Raw genomic sequence first — 9,626 nt, 5'->3', positions numbered from 1 at the left:
TGCCACAGCTTGCTTTTAACCAGCGAGACTAGGCCGCATCTCGCAGCAGTGTGTCTGCGGCCTAATAGTAATTATAGCCTGTGTTCGGCGGGTACTCTGCTCCCTCCTGCTCGCACTGTGACCAGGAGATCACACAGGATTCTCGCTGGTTTCCTGGATCCCGTGCACATTGCAGCAAAACCTCAGCTGTGAGGAGACTTTCTTCTCTGCAGGTGAATGAGGCAGACTGACAAATGCCGCACAGTTCTGTGTTTTGGACACTTTTTGCGCCTGGTGTGACTTTTCAGGGTTTACACCGGGTAGCTGGCCCGATGTCTCCATTCCCTGACAGGAAGCAGAGGCGCCTATAATAAGGAATCAGACTAAAAAGTTTATGAATAGTTGTAGAATTTTACTGCCCCCTCCCCATGTTTAACCCTTAGTGCTGATGACGTCCTATAATCTTGGTATCTTGGATTCTGATTAGAGCTTTTCCTGCAGCCCCCCGGTCCTCGGCTCCGGCCCCCCAGCTGATCGTGCACCTTGACATGGACTGCTTCTACGCTCAGGTAGAAATGATCCGGAACCCGGCTCTGAGTGAGAGGCCTTTGGATAATTGTCAGGGTTGTCAGCCGACACGTGGGGGGGGGCACACTGTGACTGGCACCGTATGGGGGACGCGTGTTGACTGACACCGTATGGGGCTATTCAGAAGCTGCAATGTCAGGATTCAGCTCTGCAGGTTCCAGTAGTCGTCACATGGACACTTCACTCATATGTGACTTTCAAACTTATGGTCCTGTGACAACAAGCTTCTCTTCTGCTTCTCTCAGTTTTTCACTGATCATTGAGAGCATTAGGGAGAGCGGCTTGTGGGTAGATGACTTAGCCTGGAGTCACACACAGCGAGATACGGCCGAGTCTCGCAGGTTAAAACCAAGCTCTGGCGCCGACACTCCGGAGCGGAGGGTGTGGCTCCATGTATTGCTGTGCGGCTGCACGCTCCGGAGTGCCGGCGCCAGAGCTTGGTTTTAACCTGCGAGACTCGGCCGTATCTCGCTGTGTGATCCCGGTCTAAGTGTGAAAATCGCGTATGTCCTTGGTGGTGGTGGGGGGCGCCAAAATGAAGTCTTGCCCCGGGTGCCAGAAACCCTAGATAAACCTCTGCATAAACAAACATCTCAGTTATTTTTTTGGAAGTTGAAGAAGAAATGCGGCACTGACCCTTTTGCATAGATATCGTAGTCTTTATTGCACCATAAAAGGTTAAATGAATTTAGTCCATGGGAACGGCAGGTTTTCCGAGGGGTGCAGGGAGAAGAAAGTAGACAACGGCCGTTTCGCGCACTAAGCGCTTCAGCGGGTCCAGGTGCTTCATTAACACATGTAATGTCCTTTTAAAGGCTTTGGACGTGCATACACAAACATATATTAGCAGTGAACAAAACATTCAATTAGTGTGCAAATTTAAAAACATGTGATGACATCATAATTGCGGACTATGATTTTTTACAAAAATACTGATAAATCTAACCTATGATTTAAGCCAATCGGACCCTGTGCACCAGTTTCTATTATCCATCTGGCTTCATGTTGCATTAGCACTCTATTGTGGTTTCCACCCTGTGAGGGATATGTAACCACTTCTAAGCCAGCAAACCTTAGTAAGTCAGGATTAGAACTATGTTTATCCTTCATATGCTGGATTAATCTTAGACATCCTTTTCCAGAAGTTATAGAGTTATAATGTTCTTTGAATCTGGTGACCATTGGTCTGATTGGTTTTCCAATATAGAAGAATAAACAGGGACAGTATAAAGCGTATACCACAAATTTGCTTTTACACAAAATAAAATCTCGAACAGTGTGTGAAATGGGACCGATGTGCAGAGGATTTTGAACATTATGCAGATGACAAAAATTACAGTTACCACATTTATAGTTCCCTTGTGATGTGTTTTTTTCGTAGCCAGTTTTTGTTTTCTGGTTGTATGCGATTATGAACCAGAACATCTGACAAATTTTTAGAACGTTTATATGCAAACTGTGGAGCATTAGCATAAATCTCGGTCAAATCTCTATCTGATTGCCATACATGCCAATTCTTGCAAATTGCTGAATGTATTGCACTGTCCATGTTACTGTGTTTAAAGCAAAAGGTGAATCTCTCTCTTGTATTAGGAATTCCGTTATTTCTATGTCCTTTCTTTTTCCTTTTTAACCCCTTAGTGACAGAGCCAATTTGGTACTTAATGACCGAGCCAATTTTTACAATTCTGACCACTGTCACTTTTAGAGGTTATAACTCTGGAACGCTTTATCGGATCCCGCTGATTCTGAGACTGTTTTTTCGTGACATATTGTACTTCATGTTAGTGATAACATTTCTTCGATATTACTTGCAATTATTTATGAAAAAAACGGAGATATGGCGAAAATCTTTAAAATTTTGCAATTTTCAAACTTTGTATTTTTATGCCCTTAAATCAGAGAGATATGTCACGAAAAATAGTTAATAAATAACATTTCCCACATGTCTACTTTACATCAGCACAATTTTGGAAACAACATTTTTTTTTGTTAGGGAGTTATAAGGGTTAAAAGTTGACCAGCAATTTCTAATTTTTACAACACCATGTTTTTTAGGGACCACATCACCTTTGAAGTCATTTTGAGGGGTCTATATGATAGAAAATAACCAAGTGTGACACCATTCTAAAAACTGCACCCCTCAAGCTGCTCAAAACCACATTCAAGAAGTTTCCCTTTACGTGCTTCACAGGAACTGAAACAATGTGGAGGAAAAAAATGAACATTTAACTTTTTTTTGCAAACATTTTACTTCAGAACCATTTTTTTAAATTTTCACAAGTGTAAAAACAGAAATGTAACCACGAATTTTGTTGTGCAATTTCTCCTGAGTACGCCGATACCCCATATGTGGAGGTAGACCACTGTTTGGGCGCACCGCAGAGCTTGGAAGAGAAGGAGTGCCGTTTGACTGTTTCAATGCAGAATTGGCATTGGAATTGAGATCGGACGCCATGTCGCGTTTAGAGAGCCCCTAATGTGCCTAAACAGTGGAAACCCCCCACAAGTGACACCATTTTGGAAACTAGACCCCTTAAGGAACTTATCTAAATGTGTGGGGAGCACTTTGAACCCCCAAGTGCTTCACAGAAGTTTATAACGTAGAGCCGTGAAAATAAAAAATCGCATTTGTTTTCACAAAAACGATTTTTTCGCCCACAAATTCTTATTTTCACAAGAGTAACAGGAGAAATTAGACCACAAAAGTTGTTGTGCAATTTCTCCTGAGTACGTCGATACCCCATATGTGGCGGTAAACCACTGTTTGGGCGCACCGCAGAGCTTGGAAGTGAAGGAGCACCGTTTGACTTTTTCAATGCAGAATTGGCTGGAATTGAGATCGGATGCCATGTCGCGTTTGGAGAGCCCCTGATGTGCCTAAACATTGAAACCCCCCACAAGTGACACCATTTTGGAAAGTAGACCCCCTAAGGAACTCATCTAGATGTGTTGTGAGAGCTTTGAACCCCCAAGTGTTTCACTACAGTTTATAACGCAGAAATGTGAAAATAATAAAAAAAAAATTCCACAAAAATTATTTTTTAGCCCCCAGTTTTGTATTTTCCCAAGGGTAACAGGAGAAATTGGACCCCAAAACTTGTTGTCCAATTTGTCCTGAGTACGCTGATACCCCATATGTTGGGGTAAACCCCTGTTTGGGTGCACGGGAGAGCTCGGAAGGGAAGGAGCACTGTTTTACTTTTTCAACGCAGAATTGGCTGGAATTGAGATCGGACACCATGTCGCATTTGGAGAGCCCCTGATGTGCCTAAACAGTGGAAACCCCCCAATTATAACTGAAACCCTAATCCAAACACATACCTAACCCTAATCCCAACGGTAACCCTAACCACACCCCTAACCCTGACACACCCCTAACCCTAATCCCAACCCTATTCCCAACTGTAAATGTAATCCAAACTCTAACTTTAGCCCCAACCTTAACTGTAGCCTTAACTCTAGCCCCAACCCTAATCCTAACCCTAACCCTTGCCCTAACCCTAACCCTAATGGGAAAATGGAAATAAATACATTTTTTTAATTTTTGCAAACTAAGGGGGTGATGAAGGGGGGTTTGATTTACTTTTATAGCGGGTTTTTTAGCGGATTTTTATGATTGGCAGCCGTCACACACTGAAAGACGCTTTTTATTGCAAAAAATATTTTTTGCGTTACCACATTTTGAGAGCTATAATTTTTCCATATTTTGGTCCACAGAGTCATATGAGGTCTTGTTTTTTGCAGGACGAGTTGACGTTTTTATTAGTGACATTTTCAGGCACGTGACATTTTTTGATCGCTTTTCATTCTGATTTTTGTGAGGCAGGATGACCAAAAACCAGCTATTCATTAATTTCTTTTGGGGGAGGCGTTTATACCGTTCCGCGTTTGGTAAAATGGATAAAGCAGTTTTATTCCTCGCGTCAGTACGATTACAGCGATACCTCATTTATATCATTTTTTTATGTTTTGCCGCTTTTATACGATAAAAACTATTTTATAGAAAAAATAATTATTTTTGCATCGCTTTATTCTGAGGACTATAACTTTTTTATTTTTTCTTTGATGATGCTGTATGGCAGCTCATTTTTTGCGGGACAAGATGCCGTTTTCAGCGGTACCATGGTTATTTATATCAGTCTTTTTGATATCGTGTTATTGCACTTTTTGTTTGGCGGTATGATAATAAAGCGTTGCTTTTTGCCTCTTTTTTTTTTACGGTGTTCACTGAAGGGGTTAACTAGTGGGACAGTTTTATAGGTTGGGTCGTTACGGACGCGGCGATACTAAATATGTTTACTTTTATTGTTTTTTTTATTATTTAGATAAAGAAATGTATTTATAGGGACAATATATTTTTTTTGGGGGGGAGGGAGGATTTTTTTAAATTTTTTTTACACATGTGAATATTTTTTTTTTACACTATAACATTGCCCCGGGGGGGGGGCATCATGTTATTGTGTAAGATTGCCGATCTGACACTTTGTCTCAGGGAAGCACGCAGGGAGTCCCCTCCCTGCGCGATGCTTCCCTATGCCGCCGGAACACTGCGATCATGTTTGATCGCAGTGTGCCAGGGGTTAATGTGCCGGGAGCGGTCCGTGACCACTCCTGACACATAGTGCTGGATGTCAGCTGTGATAGTCAGCTGACACCCGGCCCCGCTCCCCCCATGAGCGCGGTTGATCGGTGACGACGTACTATCCCGTCGGTGGTCATACGGGCCCACCCCACCTCGACAGTGGAAACCCCCCACAAGTGATACCATTTTGGAAACTAGACCCATTAAGGAACTTATCTAGATGTGTGGTGAGCACTTTGAACCCCCAAGTGCTTCACAGAAGTTTATAACGTAGAGCCGTGAAAATAAAAAATCACATTTTTTCTACAAAAATGATCTTTTTGCCCCCAAATTTTTATTTTCACAAGGGTAACAGGAGAAATTAGACCACAAAAGTTGTTGTGCAATTTCTCCTGAGTACGTCGATACCCCATATGTGGGGGTAAACCACTGTTTGGGCGCACCGCAGAGCTTGGAAGAGAAGGAGTGTCGTTTTACTTTTTCAATGCAGAATTGGCTGGAATTGAGATCGGACGCCATGTCACGTTTGGAGAGCCCCTGATGTGCCTAAACAGTGGAAACCCCCCACAAATGACACCATTTTGGAAACTAGACCCCTTAAGGAACTTATCTAGATGTGTGGTGAGCACTTTAAACCCCCAGGTGCTTCATAGAAGTTTATAACGTAGAGCCGTGAAAATAAAAACATTGCATTATTTCTACAAAAATGATCTTTTTGCCTCCAAATTTTTATTTTACCAAGGGTAACAGGAGAAAATGGACCCCAGAAGTTGTTGTACAATTTGTCCTGAGTACGCTGACACCCCATATGTGGGGGTAAACCACTGTTTGGGCGCATGGCTGAGCTCGGAAGCAAAGGAGCGCCATTTGACTTTTCAATGCAAAATTGACTGGAATTGAGATCGGACGCCATGTCGCGTTTCGAGAGCCCCTGATGTGCCTAAACAGTAGAAACCCCCCCCAAAGTGACCCCATTTTGGAAACTAGACCCCCCATGGAACTTATCTAGATGTGTAGTGAGAACTTTGAATGCCCAAGTGCATCACAGAAGTTTATAATGCAGTCGTGAAAATAAAAAATATATTTTTTTCCTACAAAAAAGATTTTTTAGCCCCCAAATTTTTATTTTCACAAGGGTAACAAGAGAAATTGGACCCCAAAAGTTGTTGTCCAATTTGTCCTGAGTATGCTGGTACCCAATATGTGGGGGTAAACCACTGTTTGGGCGCACGGCAGAGCTCGGAAGGGAAGGAGCGCCATTTTGGAATGCAGGCTTTGATAGAATGGTCTGCGGGCGTTATGTTGCGTTTGCAGAGCCACTGATGTACCTAAACAGTAGAAACCCCCCACAAGTGACCAAATTTTGGAAACTAGACCCCCTAAGGAAATTATATAGATATGCGGTGAGAACTTTGAATGCTCAAGTGCTTCACAGAAGTTTATAATGCAGAGTAGTGAAAATAAAAAAATATTTTTTTTTCCCACAAAAAAGATTTTTAGCCCCCAAGTTTTTATTTTCACAAGGGTAACAGGAGAAATTGGACCCCAAAAGTTGTTGTCCAATTTATCCCGAGTACGCTGATTCCCCATATGTGGGGGTAAACCACTGTTTGGGCGCACGGCAGAGCTCAGAAGGGAGGGAGCACCATATGACTTTTTTAGCGCAAAATTGGCTGTCGTGTTTGGAGACCCCCTGATGTACCTAAACAGTGGAAACCCCCCAATTCTAACTCCAACCCTAACTCCAACACACCCCTAACCCTAATCTCAACTTGATCCATAATCCTAATCACAACCCTAACGATAATCACAACCCTAACCCCAAAACAGCCCTAATCTCAACCCTAACCATAACCCTAATCAAAACCCTAAATCCAACACACCTCTAACCCTAATCTCAACCCTAACCTCAAACCTAACCCTAATCCCAATACACCCCTAACCCTAATCCCAACCCTAACCCTAATCCCAACCCTAATCCCAACCCTAATCCAAACCCTAACCCTAATCCCAACTCTAACCCTAACTTTAGCCCCAACCCTAACCCTAACTTTAGCCCCAACCCTAACCTTAGCCCCAACCCTAACCCTAACCCTAATTTTATCCCCAACCCTAGCCCTAACCCTAACTTTAGCCCCAACCCTAACCCTAAATTTAACCCTAACCCTAGCCCTAACTTTAGCCCCAACCCTAACCCTAAGGCTACTTTCACACTTGCGTCGTGTGACATCCGTCGCAATCCGTCGTTTTGGACAAAAAACGGATCCTGCAAATGTGCCCACAGGATGCCTTTTTTGCCCATAGGCTTGTATTACCGACGGATGGCCACACGTCGCGTCCATCGTGCACTGGATCCGTTGTGTTTTGGCGGACCGTCGTCACAAAAAAAGTTCAATGTAACCCTTTTTTGTACGTCGCGTCCGCCATTTCCGCGCATGCGTGGCCGTAACTCTGCCCCCTCCTCCCCAGGACATAGACTGGGCAGCGGATGCATTGAAAAACTGCATCCGCTGCCCACGTTGTGCACAATTTTCACAACGTGAAGCCTAAGGCTACTTTCACACTAGCGTCGTACTCGGCCCATCGCAGTATGTCGGGCCGACGTACCGACGCTAGTGTTGTAAGCGCCGCACAACGGGTGCAGCGGATGCTGTTTTTTCAACGCATCCGCTGCCCCATTGTGAGATGCGGGGAGGCGGGGGCGGAGTTCCGGCCGCGCATGTGCGGTCGGAAATGGCGGACACGTCGCACAAAAAAAGTTACACGTAGCGTTTTTTTGTGCCGACGGTCCGCCAAAGCACAATGCATCCGTCGCACGACGGATGCGACGTGTGGCAATCCGTCGCAATGTGTCGCTAATGCAAGTCAATGGAGAAAAAACGCATCCTGCAAGCACTTTTGCAGGATGCGTTTTTTCTCCAACGACGCATTGCGACGGAAGCCAAAAAACACTAGTGTGAAAGTAGCCTAACCCTAACCCTAAATTTAGCCCCAACCCTAAATTTAGCCCCAACCCTAGCCCTAACCCTAGCCCTAACCCTAACCCTAGCCCTAACCCTATCCCTAACCCTAGCCCTAACCCTAACCCTAACCCTAGCCCTAACCCTAATTTTAGCCCTAACTCGTCTCTCCTGCCGGCCGGCAGATGGCAGCAGATGGCGGGCGCACTGCGCATGCGCCTGCCATTTTCTTTCCCGAGGAAGAAGCCGGCCGGCAAGAGGAGACGCAGGAGGACCCAGAGACACCGGGTGAGTATGATAGGGTCCCCGAATCCCCCTATTTCTCTGTCCTCTGATGTGCCATCACAACAGAGGACAGAGAATTACAGATCGCTTTTTTTTTTTTTTTTTTGCGGTCGCCGGTAAACAGTTAATTACCAGCGATCGCAAAACAGGGGTCGGTAAAAACCGACCCCGATCATGTTCTTTGGCAGCCGAGACCCCAAAGATCTTCCGGGTGCCGGGCGCCCCGGAAAAAAGATGGCGGCGCCCATCGGGAGCCACGAGGAGCACCGGGGGAGATAGGTGAGTATTGGGGGGCTATTGGGGGCCATCGGGGACACTATTTCTCTGTCCTCCGATGTGCGATCACATCGGAGGACAGAGAAATTAAATGGCAAATCGCGTTTTTTTTTTTGTTGCGACCGCCGGTAAACGGTTAATTACCGGCGATCGCAACTCGGGGGTCGGTAAAAACCCCCCGAATCATGTTCTCTGGGGTCTCGGCTACCCTCGGCAACCGAGACCCCAGAGAAAATCCGACTCTGGGGGGCGCTATTCACTTTTTCCACAGCGCCGTTAATTAACGGCGCTGTGGTTTAAGTACCCTTAGCAGCCGCCGTTAAAAGGCGTATCGGCGGTCGTTAAGGGGTTAATATATCCATTTGTGTCATGTTACTAATACGACTTTCAGCTTCGTCTAATAAAATTGCTGGATATCCTATGTTCAAAAACCGTATTTTCAAGTCATCAATCTGTTTTTAAAAAATCTCTTTATTATTGATTTTTCGTAGTCTCACCATCTGGCTATACGGGAGCCCTCTTTTTGTATGTGCAGGATGTGCACTTTCATAGTGCAACATATTATTCATCGCTGTAGATTTTCTATATATTTGTGTAGTAATATTACCGTCGATTATGTCGATTTTTACATCTAAAAATTCAAGGCTCTGAGACCCATAACTAGCAGTAAACAACATGTTTTCCACATTAATTAGATTTAAATAACTGACAAAATTTTCAATTTCATCCTTTGTACCATCCCATATGATGAAACAATCGTCCACAAATCTCAGTTATAATCGTATATGTCTCAAAAATGGGTTAGATATATTATTTATATAAGTCTCTTCAAAGACTGCTAAAAATAATTGTGTGATAAAATGAAATTCAGACCCTCCACTATGAAAGCAATCAAATCTGGATCTGTGTCAGTACTTCACAATATGTTATGGATGGCTTCAATACCCTTGTTT

Source organism: Ranitomeya variabilis, chromosome 7 (genome assembly GCF_051348905.1).
Source record: "Ranitomeya variabilis isolate aRanVar5 chromosome 7, aRanVar5.hap1, whole genome shotgun sequence".
Lineage (NCBI taxonomy): Eukaryota > Metazoa > Chordata > Amphibia > Anura > Dendrobatidae > Ranitomeya > Ranitomeya variabilis.
This window is presented reverse-complemented; position numbering follows the sequence as displayed.